The 12,519-nt window shown below is 52.1% G+C and overlaps 1 long non-coding RNA gene across 1 annotated transcript; it reads left to right on the top strand.

The window, feature by feature from the left end:
- Positions 1-513: 513 nt before the first annotated feature.
- On the top strand, positions 514-6,336 carry LOC133041568 (uncharacterized). Its single transcript, XR_009689263.1, has 3 exons — positions 514-1,023; positions 1,120-1,299; positions 5,394-6,336. It is a non-coding gene; the product is annotated as an uncharacterized LOC133041568 (long non-coding RNA).
- Positions 6,337-12,519: the final 6,183 nt, after the last annotated feature.

The raw sequence follows: 12,519 nt of genomic DNA, 5'->3' as shown, positions 1-12,519 counted from the left end.
CAAATCTGAAATTATACCAAAAAAAATACAAAAGGATTATATTTTTTTTCAACTAAGAGAAAAACAAAATCATATTTAAATTGTCTAACGGGGCAAGAAAGGCGACGCTTTTTGCAGGTGCCAGAAAGGATGGGGGAGGGGTGGTTGAAGGATGGAGGACCCGCTTACCTTGCTCTCGAGCAGCGGCTGTTGGACAGAAGTGGGTGCGGGACCCTGCAAGTGCCTGCGGGGTTGGGGAAAAAGAGGATTCGGGGATCCCGGTGCCCCGCACGAATAAGGAGGGTGGAACGACTGGGGGCACCCTTGTCCCCACCTCCGCCCGCCTCCCTCCCTCCAGTACCCAGGCCTAGAGAGCTACTGAAAGTTACAAATTGCTTCCATTATTAGCTCATCCCGGGCGGCCTGGTCATTGGCCAACTCCGGACCACGTGGTCCCTCGTACCAATCGATCGAATTTCTAGTTGCAATTCTCTGTACGTCCCTTGGCTCTGGGCAGGGACGGGTGGGGGGAAGGGTGGCGCGGGGCCTGGGGAGGGGCTAAGGAGAGGGGTCACTTTTCCCCCTCACCCTCCCTCTCTGCGTTGTCCGGGTCCTGAGTGTCGCCCCAGAAGGGGCTTGGGGAATGTTGTGGGTTGGGACACACCGGGGAGGTTGCAAACTGGAGAAAGAGAGGGACGACGCCAGGGACCCAGGGCCCTCTCCTTCCAATTCCCCGAGCCTGCCCGGCCCCGCAGGCTTCTTCCCCTATAGCGCCCAATCTGCCCCGGACGGTCCCCAGCTGGCAGTCTGACCCGGTACCCGGTGCACTTGAGCGTCCTCTCTCCGGATCACTGCTTGGGCCCCCACCTTGGGGAAGATGCACCCGAGTCCTGCTTCTCAGGGGCTCGTTCTGAATCGGGCGCCTGCGCTCTTAGGGGGCGCCCACCCCATCCCGACCACCGAGTTTGCGCCCCTCCTCAGACAATGTGAGAGACCGACAAACTTTTGAATGGATTAAAATCCAGAGGAGCCCCGCCGGAACAGGTGAGCTGGGTCTGGGAGGGGTGCGCTGTAGCCTGAAAACTGTCTTCCCCTATCTCTGCCTCTCTCCTCACTCCATCCCGGCTCCCCTGCTGGCAGATACTGATCTACCCGACCTCGGAATTTGGGCTGCGGTTGGACTGGCAGAGGAGTGGAGCCTGAGCAGCTTTCCTCACCCGAGTGTGGGGACTAAGCTGGCAATGGCAGAGGAAAAGGGATGCTTCTGAAACTGGAGAGAATGGGAGAAACAGGGCGCTTGGAGACCCGTAGAGTCTGAAGGTGATCACTTCTTTCTCCAAACGCAACTTGCAGGAACTTCAGAAAAGTTTTTTGAGGAGATGGAGATGGGAGCAGTGTTTGGGTTTTGAGGTTTGAAGTGGGAGAGAGGGCCCCTGCTTCTTATATTGGAGGAAGGATTCACTTGTTTATTTCTCCATCACGGCTGATTACGGATGTATAAAAACCCGGACAGGTCCCGAACCTGCTCACCCAGCAAACTCTTAAAGGTGCTTAGAGATCCCCAAAGGGCTTTCCCAGGAAAGCGAGAGAAGTACTAGCCGCAAACAGTAGTTTTCGACTCTGCCTGGGTAGGGGGCGGGGTATCGACTCAAAGCATCAGCTCGCAACCTTCTCGGGCCCCTGCTGCCCCGGGAACCGTTTGCTGATTTTAAGTTAGGAATGACATGAATTTCTTCTTCTTCTTCTCCTTTTAATTCCAATTTGACTCAGAGACCCATTTCCCCAAGATGGAATCCGGGGAGCGCTCCTCCCCACCCCCCAGCAAAATCACCTTCCAACTTCCTCCAGCCCACGCAAGAGGGTCTGGAAAAGGCCCCCTACCCCTTCCCTGAGGCTGAGATTCCAGCCCCCCTCCCCAAGAGAAGTCCTGGGAGGAAAAGACTCTTCAAAAGGGAGTCAGAGAAGGTGGGATCAGAGGGTGGGACTGAACTTGGGGGCCCAGGTGGAGAGTGGGCAGGCTGGTGTGGAAATGGGGGCTGGCCTGCCGGGTCTGGGAAAGCCCGGGAGGGTGGGGGCTATAGCAGGTGCACTAGCAGGACCCAGGGAACTCTGGAGCCCAGCAACGCGAGGCCCAGCCGGGGCGGAGGGTCCCCATGGCGCTGAGGTTTAGGGTCTGACCAAAGGAACCAGGGCAGGATGTGGCTGGAGCATTTGAACAGCTTCTTGGAAAAAGCCAGGAGGGGCTGTGGATCCCCGGAGAGAATATTCCCACCTCCAGCGAGCGATATCTCTGGCCTCTACTTGGTCTAAAGACCTCATCTTTTGGTTCAGAGTGGCCAAACCGCCCAGGCCTTTGTTTTCACTGCACCCGAGGTTTTTCTGTGGGTAATCCGGGACTGCTCTGACACTGCTCATGATGGAGCCCCTAAAGTGGGCCCGCCTAACTGAGAGGTCCGAGAGAGCCAAAGGCGGCACTGCCTAGGGGCTCAGAGGTTTCCAGAGCATGGGCCTTGGGAGGGACTATCCCAGGGCAGACGTGAAAGGGACTGATATTCAAGTCTAAGCCCTTTTCTTTCCTCCCTCCCTGTGACCCTGTGCACCTCTCTAGCCCAAAGGAATGGGATGGAAGGTCTTATCCCCACCCAATCCCAAAATTAACATGGAGCCGACTGAGGTTTCTTTTACCGGCTGTCCCAGCTCTGGGTGAGCTAAGACAAGGCGCCTGGGTCTGGACTTTGCCCCCTCCCTCTTTGATGACTCCAGACCTTTTTCCGCCTCTTCCCCCTTCTCCACCAACATGCCCCCGCCACACACACAGTCTGTAGAGCTGTCTCTCTTTTACTCTTTTCTTCTCTTCCTTTTTCTTTTTTATACTAGGATTGATGAAGTCATGACAGTTTGGCAGAGCGTCCCCTAAGCCTGTACTGGGGAGCTGTGGACCCAGCCCTGACTTCTCAGCTCGGGGCGAACAGCCTCGTCTGTGAGCCCTTGAAATTGAACCCCGCATTGAGGGAAGCTGAGAAAGAATGGTGTGAAGGGTGGGTAGGCTGATGCGGGACAGAGCCCTGATCTGAGGAGGGGGCACGTTTATGCCTTATGCCTGTTCAGAGAGAGGATTTATAAACAATGGAAGATGGAAAGGAGGCTGAGGAAACTGCACAGAGGACTGGAAAAAAAAAAAAAAAAAACCTGAGAACAACAGAAAGACTGGTGAGGGAAGAGAAGATTTAAGAAAACCCCAGTAGTGAGGGCAGAGGAGGGGACTCGGGAGGGAGCAGGGAAAAGAGATGAAATGAAGGAACATTTATAAAAGACAGAATGAAGAAGAAAGATTTGTTTGTTGTACGAGAAAAGGGAAGAAAAGCAAGAGAGGAAGGAAAAGCACATGAACAAAAGGAGAAGGCTAGAAAGTAAAAGAAAAGGGAAGGAAAAGAGAGAGAAGTTTAAAAAAGTAAAAAAAGAAAAATGAATAGGAGAAAGAGATGGAGAGGAACAGAGGAAAGCTAGGAAAAAGGAAAGAAGGAAGGAAAAGTGAAGGAAGAGAAGAGAGAACGGTGGAGGGAGGGCAGGAGGAAAACAAACGAAGGAAGGAATATCGAGAATAAATACACAGAGAAAGAGGAAAGAAAGAAAAGAAGAGGGAACTGGGTCAACAGAAAGGAGATCCAGACTTGGGAGCAGAGGGAGGGAAGGAGTGGAGAGGAAGGGGTGAGGGGAGAGACTGGTGGAGCTGAGGTGGGGGTTCCCAGGTACCCCAGCCTCCTGGGAGTGGACCCTGACCTCCCACCACCTCTCCAGCTCCTCGGGCCCCAGTGCCCACCTCTTCACCAAGGTGGCTGCGGCCGGGGCCACAGGGGAGGTGGAGATGGAGGCCAATCTCTTGTGATTAGCTTCTCCCCAAAGCAGACAGAGCTGGAGGAGTTTGTGCATCTGCACCTGCCCTGGGCCAGCCTTAAGGCTCTGCAGGTCAAGATCTGGTTCCCAAAGCAGTTCCAGAAGCAGGAGAAGCGCTGTACAGAGGCGTGAGGCGCAGATCCGCCCTGGCTCCGTCTCCTGACCCACTTGCACTGTCTGCAGACTGGGCCGCTTTGTTCTGCCATGCTCTGGCTCTGAGACCTTGGACCTCAGTTTGGTCGCTATGTCAAGCAAACCCTTTGCACTGGAGGGTTCTTCTGTCCCTTGGTTAGGCTGCCTATATGCGCGCAGGAGAGAGAGGGTGAGGCCCAGTCCATTCCAGGAGGAACATCTTCATTTTCTTCCTCGGCGAGAAGAAAAATCACCATCCTTTGCCATTCTTATCTCCATCCCTGTCCCAGAAAGCTACCTTTCAGAGCAAGGGGTTTCTCCATGCCAGAGGGGTCAGATTAATCTAGAAGGAGCTTGGGGTAAGGTTTGCAGACACTGGAGGAGCCAGCAAAAGCGTCTCATCCTAGAAAGAGAATGAGGACATGCCTTCCTAGGGCATTTGGACTTTCGGTGTGCAGTATATTTCACTGAACTCTTACACACACAGATTAATTGGCAAAATGGCTTTAGATTCAGCCTGTAGGAGAGATTGACATGGGGTGGTTGTGTGTCTGCAGCCTCTTGGGCCTATGCTCCCGTACCCTGTCCATGTGATCCAGTGGCAACCACCGAGTTACAGCCGATTAGGTAACCCCTTTGTTTCCCCAAAGTGGGATGGGGCAGGTCACTGAGTTCAGCACATCTTCCATGGACAGTGCAGCCCTTGAGAATGAAACCCTCAAACCACCAGCTGGAAAGCCGTGTCCCCAGTAAGACCTTGCAGCTCCCCTCAGGGAGGCCTCAGTCCGGCAGTTCAGTGTGGCGCTGTCAGCTTTCCTCCCCTTCCTCAAGGCTCTTCCTTCCTTCTTTTATCGCTCCCTTTTTCCCCCAAACCCCACCCCTGCCTGCTTGCTTCTTTCCTTCTTTCTTCCTGTACTTTCCTTTTCTTTCTCTCCCTTTTCATCTAATCTAGGATGGGGCTCTTATAGTGTCTTCATACCCAGAGGCTTTGCTCTGAGACCTTCAGACAAGCTAACTTGTACACTGACCTCAAGAATTCATTGCTCAGATGCAAATATTGGGATTGGAGGATGAAAGGCAAAATGGGGCAGTAAACTTTGCTAATCAAGTGTGGGATGAAGTAACTCATTTTCTGTATCAATCATGATTGTTGCTGTCATGTCCCTGTGGCTTACCCCCAGAAAACCCTCCGCCACATCACCCATCTGCAGGCCACAGTCAACCTGTCCTTGCCCATGGGGGGTGGAGTTGCTAGTGCCCCCGAGGCCATCGCTCTGCCCGGGTGAGTGAGGGCTACAGGAGCTCACCTTGGTGATGTCAGTAATGCCAGGTCAGAGCCTCAAACTATTAAAAAGCAAAACCTATTTCCCTATTCCCAATGCATTTAGGGGTCCTCTTTCTCTTGGATGGAGAAGCTGGTCAATTCTGACTCTTGGCCGTCTCTCCGAGGAATGCCCCTTGATTAGCTGGGCCCACCGCCATCCACAGCAGCTCAGCAAAAAAAGGAGGCTTCTTATTCCAGGCGGTGGTGGAGGGAACGCCGACTGTCTGCCCAGAGCAGCCTCCTTGCCCCCAGCCCGGCCTCCCTGGGAAGGAGGGAGCCCAGTTCACTTCGCAGGATCCGGAATCTTGAACCTCCGGGGCAGAGCCGACAGCTGCGACCACTTCTTCCAGCCTGAGCCTGCCTCTGGAAGCAGCTTCTGCCGTTGGGTACTCTGCTGCCTCCGCTTCTGCTCTGTTCAGTTTGCTGCTGTGTTTTTCCGTGTCGTGTAGGGATCTTGGGGGACAGGACAATGAAATGTTTCTCCTCAGGTCCCCCAATCCTTCCCCATGCCCCCACCAAACCTTAAAGCTGCTGATGGATAGTATTAAGTTGCAGCTTCCGGCCCTGCTCACAAGCTACTCCAAGCAAATTCTCTTCTGGGCCAGAGGAAGGACATGTGCTCCTTCCTCAGTCCTTCCTTGCTCACTGATCCATTTGAAGGGCATTTGGGGGTCAAAACTGAGACCAGATTGCTTCCATTGGTATAAAATCAGCATTGTTATCACAAGAAAGGCCCAGATTTCTCAAATCAAGGAAATGAGGGGGCTTCTCCCAGCCCCACACCTCTTCTCTGGCCTCTCAAACCAGTGATGATGTAAAGGTTTGTTGAGGTGGAGGAAGAGAAGGGAAATAGGTAGTTTGCTCTACCAAGAGATCAATCTGTAACTGTGGCTGTTCATTACACCAATGTTTATTTAGTACCTACTATGTGCAAAGCATTGTCCCCACCTCAGATTTGTCATGACAGTCAATAATGGAATTCCTGCCACTGTGAGGCTTCAATACATGTTGGACAAATATATAAATAAACAAACTGATGGAAAAGAAAGTTTGGATTTTGATTGCCACCTTCCATGTGCCTGGTCTCAGAGCCTCTGTCTTCCCAGCCCCAGCTACCGAGACCCAGTCAGCCGGCTGAAAAACAAGACGGCCCTAGGGCTCATTTCTTTCCCCCACTGGAAAAATATTAGAAAAGGAGCAAGAGTCGTGCCCTGCGATCAGCAACCATGAAAGCTCTGAAATAAACGGTTTGGGATGGTGAGCAGAAGGGTCACCCAGAGGTATCTTCCCATCCTTGAGATGTCGGGGGGGGTGGGCTGTTACGTTTCTCTGGGCATCTGAACAGGTCTGCGGGTTTGCCTTGGTGTTATCACATGCCTAAAGGTGACGGCAGGGTGTGCATGTGCACAGGGCTGGACGAGTGTTCCCGAAGCAGGCCTATGTTCGCTGGACCCAGACGCCTGCACTGGAGCAGGTGCATGTTGGGGGGCGGGTGCATAGATCCAAACACATCTCCGCATACATGATCCTCTGTGTATGTGAGAGCGTGTGTACCCGCTGAATTATTATAAAATTACACTGACCCTTACAGAAAATCCATACCGCCCGGTCTTTCTCCCCCGACCTCTCGACCCCTGGGGTGCCTGAGGAAAGAGCTGACCGGGTCACCGCCTCCCCCTAGTCAATGAGTCTCTCTCCATTAGCATGAAACATGAATCTACTGGCAGCTTGACAAATTATAACTAGCAGCCAGAGTTTTGCCAACTGGCTGGCTTGGGCGCTGTCTATTTATCATTGAAAATGGTAAATCATAAGAATCCAGATGACTTAATTATTCAAATCCACCCAGACCCAGAGAAGCTGCAGGCCCGTCAATCAGCCCTGGGCTTGGGGAGAAGGGCAGGGGGAGAAGGCTGATTGCTTGAGAGCTGAGAGATGCGGGTTCCATGGCCTCTGCCCTGCCCAGCAAACGGGGGCTCTCTCTGCCGCCCTTTCCCTTCCCTGCCCACCTTCCAGGGCAGGAGCCTGGCCAATTATTCGGGCTGCTGACCCTCCCGGGGCTCCCACTTCCCCGCCTCCCACTGCCCAGTCCCCAGGCTCCTGTGATGTTTCTCTGCCTCTCTTTGTGTGGGTCTGCTAGCTTGCCCTCTCTGTCTGTGTTTCAGTGCCTTTGATTTTATTTCTTCTCTTTCTCCTGTTCTCTTCACCATTTCTTTCTCTCCTCTCTCCCTGCAGATGGACACTCATCCACACATGCACACACATACACGACTTCTCTGATGGGGATTTGCCTGCATCCCTGGCCCCTTTGTTCTCACTGGCCAAGATGTGCCCAGCTCAGGATCCCCATGCACATACACTGCAACCCCTTAATCCAGTGCCCTGAGTCCTGGAAGGTCTGAATCGTCTCCACCTTGGAGCCACACGAAAGCACAAAAGTCAGTGGATGATCTGGGCTTGTTCTGCGTTTCACCCCCAAATCCCATATACACACTTTCCCGTCCCACCTTCTGTGGAGTTCTGCACGGCTTGGGTGATCAGAAATGAGCCCCAGCAGGAGACAGATCTGTGTCCCAGTGAGGCCCACCTCATACTCTGAGCATGGAACCACCACAAGCCTTAACAGAGGGACCCCTCAATGTGAGTTTTTGCAGGAGAAGGGAATCTCTTTAAAGAACAAATCCTAGACCCGGAGGTCTGCACACCAAGCTTCTAGGGGCTCTTTGATCTCTGGATCCTTTTATCTTTGTGCCTCTCAAAACCCAGTGTAAGTATGCGCTCCTATTCCAGTCCTGGGCCCCAAGGGAAGCCTGTGCTCCCCCGGCCCCCAGTGGGGGTGGTGCTGGGTGGGCCCAAAGTGCCCCAGTTCAGGGGTTCGCTTACTCTAGAAGACAGTGTGGATGGAGGGGAGGGTCCCCTCTTTGAATGGTGTCCTGGCTTGTTCAGGTGCTTGTCAGTTTGACTCTGAGTGGCTATGTCAGCACATGTGACCGCACATTTTCGGGAGTCCTTGTGCAGGAACAACAAGTGACAATGTCCCCACCAACAGGGCACCTGAGGAAACAGTCCTCTGATCCCTGCGATTCCATTTCAAGGCCTCCAACCCACGCAGCTCTCAATAGAAACTGGCCTTGCACTCTCATAGAACTCTAAAGAAGGAGCTGCTTGTTTCTGCTACTGAAAGGAAATTCTTCCTTGACTCTAGCCTTTTCCTTTGGCATTGGAGGATGGAGATGATCAAGAATCCTGGGAGGGGACTTCCCTCTCCTCTGAGAGAGTGTGTATGGTCTATAAGGGACCCTTCCGTTCCCGGGCCCATCCCCCCGGCCAAAACACCACCTGCCACTCTTTCTCTCGTCCCCACCTTTCTGAAGCAGGTTGATATTTGACCACAGGGGCAGTGTTGAGGGGGGAGGCAGGCAGGGAGAGGATCAAGATTCCAAAGCAGCCCAGCAGCTGGGCAGCAGGGAGATCAATAAAGGGAGATAGATTGAAGACAGGTTTCTCTCACTTTTCTTCCTGCTGGCTCAGCGCCCCTGCCCAGCTCCTACGAGCAGGTGGAGGACAGAGTGGAGCCCTGGCCTCTCTCTGCCCTTCTAACTCAAACAGGTTCCTAATCCCTGGGTAGAGGGTAAACAGCCTCCAAGCGCAGCCAGGATTAACCACAGAAATGCTGCTAAGGTATTTTGGGCACATTTCCCTGTCTGCCCCCCTCACCCCATGTTACTAATTAGCCCAACAGCTTGGGAGAAGCTTGCGGGGAGTAGCTAGGCATGCCTTTGTGCAGCCCCGCAAGCCCAAGGCTGAGCTCTGGACAGTGTCTCATGCTGGACCAGCTGAGGGGCACAGAAGGGCTCCCACCCCTCCCCACTCACTGATCTCCACATCAGCTCCAGGGCAGGCCTCTCACTTTTCCTCTGCATGCTCCCCGAATCCCCCGGCCTCCCCTTGGCTTTTCACAGCTGGAAGGCAGGTGGGGGACAAGGGGGAGAGTGGAATCGGCTCCGGAAATCAAACGACCCAATAAAAAATTAATTGTCTAATTAAAACCATGAGGAAGCCCCTTGCCAGAGTCTGGCTCTGAGTCGTCAGGGCTATAAAGGGTGGGAAAATGAGTCTCAGCTCCTAATAAATTCCTGATTTGCAGCTTGGTCTATCAGCAAAGGAGCAGGAGCGCTGAGGGTTCTGCCGGGCTAGGCCTCCTGGAGGTCACGCCATCTCGCCCTGGGCCCCCAGCCCTGGCGAGCACACCCATCTCCACCCCACAAACCCAGCTCGAGCCTAAGGACTGGAACCTCTCCTAAAACCACTGCTCAAGGTGGGCAAGCCTTCCCAAGACTGACCCTCAGGCTCCCTGATCTGGGGCTCATCCATTTCTTCCAGATCTTTCCTCAGGAAAGCAAACATCCTGGGACTTCCCTGGTGGCAATTAAGAATCTACCTTCCAATGTAGGGGATGTAGGTTGGATCCCTGGTCGGGAAACTAAGGTCCCACATGCCAAGGGATAAGTAAGCCCATGAACCGCAATTAGAGAGCCCAAACACAGCAACGAAGACCCAGCATAGCCAGAATTTTTTTAAAAATTTAAAAAGAAAGCAAACATCCTGGAAACTTCTCCAACTGGAGAGTTCTTCATTTAGATTAACTGATCACTGTTAGAAACAGCTTGCTGTGTGGGTGTGTTTTGACCTCATCCCCTCCATTTTTTGTGAAAAATACATTTTTACATAATTCATGAGCCAACAACTTCCCTCTCTTAAAATTATGCTGATTTTTGCATGAATGACAGGGAATCATGCTACAAAATGAATCCCTCTCCTCTAAAAAGTGCTCTGCCCAGTTGACCAAATCCCCTGGGAGAGTGAACATAGAGCTATTCCAAAAAGGAGTGCAGAGTTAGGCAACTCTAGAGGGTAGATGGGGATCTGAACCTTTGTCCTGGGTAACAGCACCAGTTCTTCCCAGGAGTCTGCCCCATTCCTCTATTCCCTGCCTCCCTCAGCAAAAGCAAGTACGTGTAGACAGAGGCATGAAGTCGTAATAGCAGGAGGAGGAGGAAACTGTTAGCATATAGCCTTCAACATCCTGATACATTATTTTATTACACAGAATACAATATGGGATGTGTATCTGTGATTAGCTTCTTTAAACAAACACCGGAGAACGAACAAAGGATGTCCTTCAGAATAGTCACCTCAGGAGGACATACATCTATACCTCCCTTGATTTAACCACTTTTGCAATGACTCCTTTAAATTGGACTTTGTAGCCATTCTACAAATACTCAAGACAAACATGATTAGCTACAAATTATCTTTTGACTGATTCCAGAAAAGCAAGTGATTTTCTTACCAATAAAGACACTCAAAGACTGAGTCACGTACCTTCAAGACAGTTCCCAAAGAGGAGCTACAGAACTAGTGTCATTGCAGCCTTGTTGGAAGAAGGGGTTTTCCCCAAGGTGACTACTTGGAGGCAGTGGTGCTTTCAGTTGCATTTGTTTCTGGACACATCTGGAGTGTGTTATTTATCATTTCTGATGATCATTCTTTTGTTCATCTGGTGGTTATTTTTCATCCTAAATAGCAAACTAAGCTTTCCCTAAGAAGGAGAAAAGGGGAAAGAAACAAATTCCTGACCCCCATCTGGGTCAGAATCTCATTTCAGATTTCAGCAAATTCCCATACCCAAGTATCATGATGGTGTCTAGACCTTTCTGCTTTCATGAACTCCAAACCTAGAGATAGGAACTGATTCTGATTCACCTCATAGTAACTACAGACCTACTAAGTGCCACTAGGTTATTATTTTCTATCTGAATTGAAGACCATTTTCCTTCCTCGATGGATGGAATCTGCATTGGGTGCAGGATATCCCCTGCCACCCAATTTAAGACTGCATCCTGCTCCATGGGCCTGTTGTTCTGGGAGACACTCAGGTTTCCTGGTGCCTACGTCTCATGAGTACATGACTTTGGAGATCATTTTGTCCACCTTTCTGTCCCCAGGGAAAGCCTCACAAATATTATTGGTTCTCAGCTTGACTTCCTTGGGTTGGTAAATAGAAAACTCCTCAGTGTCCAATTATTTGTGACCCCATGGACTGTAGCCCAGCAGGCTCCTGTGTCCAAGGAATTCTCCAGGCAAGCATACCCATGTGGGTAGCCATTCCCTTCTCCAGGGGATCTTCTGGACCCAGGGACTGAACCCAGGCCTTCTGCAATGCACGCAGATTCTTTACCATCTGAGCCACCAGGGAAGCCCCGACCCAGAAAGGGCATGATGGTGGCCCCCCCCGATCACATAACCTTGTGGGTGGGTGGGGGCGCGGGTGCCATGCACATCAAATTCTATGTGAATGGCACCACCTAGAGTTGTGCTCCAGGAGTGCAGTGAGTGGTTGGTCCTGGAGCTGAACAGTGCTGCCACCCTGCAGCCCAGAGGTGCTGGCGATTCAGTCAGTTTTGCCCAGTATTCACCCATGAAAAATCTACATTTTGACAACTAAAGGGTCAAGGACTCAGCCCCAGAAGAAGGGATCAAAGTGGAGATTCCCTCCCCTCACTGACAGCTGGGCGATCTAGGCTCAGAAGACAGCTCACCAGTCTTCTCTTCGCAACTTCAAAGGCAACTCCAATCCTAAAAGGGAAGCTCTTGGGGGTATGGCGTAAAGCTGATCCGACCCAAGCTCAGTGTCAGGTGATGTGGCTGGAGCACAGGTCAGCCTGGACCTAGAAATTGCAATGAGATGTAGGATCGCTCCTGGCCTAGAGTTTGGGGAGGGATGGCAGTGGGTCATGGAGCAGTGGATGGTCAGGGTCCTTGGTGTAGAGTGAATGTTTACAATTGCCTAGGCCCTTCCCTCCTGGGCCCTCACCTGCAGGCAAAGCTGCCTTAGCCTCCTTACCCACTGCAAAGTCCATCCCACCTGGATATTCTTCTGCATGCTCTTCCAGCCCTGCTCTTCTCTCCTTCCACCCAATTTTATGCTTTCCTCTCTGAAAGAGTCTGAATAAAGCCCACTGACCTCAGTCATTTCCACAACATCCCCCTCAAGCATTCTCTCGGCGTGCAGGGTCCCTCAGACTCCGTGTCCTTACCTCAGTGGGACCGAGCTCCTTCGTGTCCAGTTTACCCCATTCTGCCAAGACATCCCCAATTCAGCAGCTCTGGACACTCAGCCATCAGAG

Source organism: Dama dama, chromosome 3 (assembly GCF_033118175.1).
Source record: "Dama dama isolate Ldn47 chromosome 3, ASM3311817v1, whole genome shotgun sequence".
NCBI classification, from domain to species: Eukaryota; Metazoa; Chordata; class Mammalia; order Artiodactyla; family Cervidae; genus Dama; species Dama dama.
The sequence above is the reverse complement of the archived record's forward strand: the minus strand, read 5'-3'. Positions and strand labels throughout refer to the sequence as shown.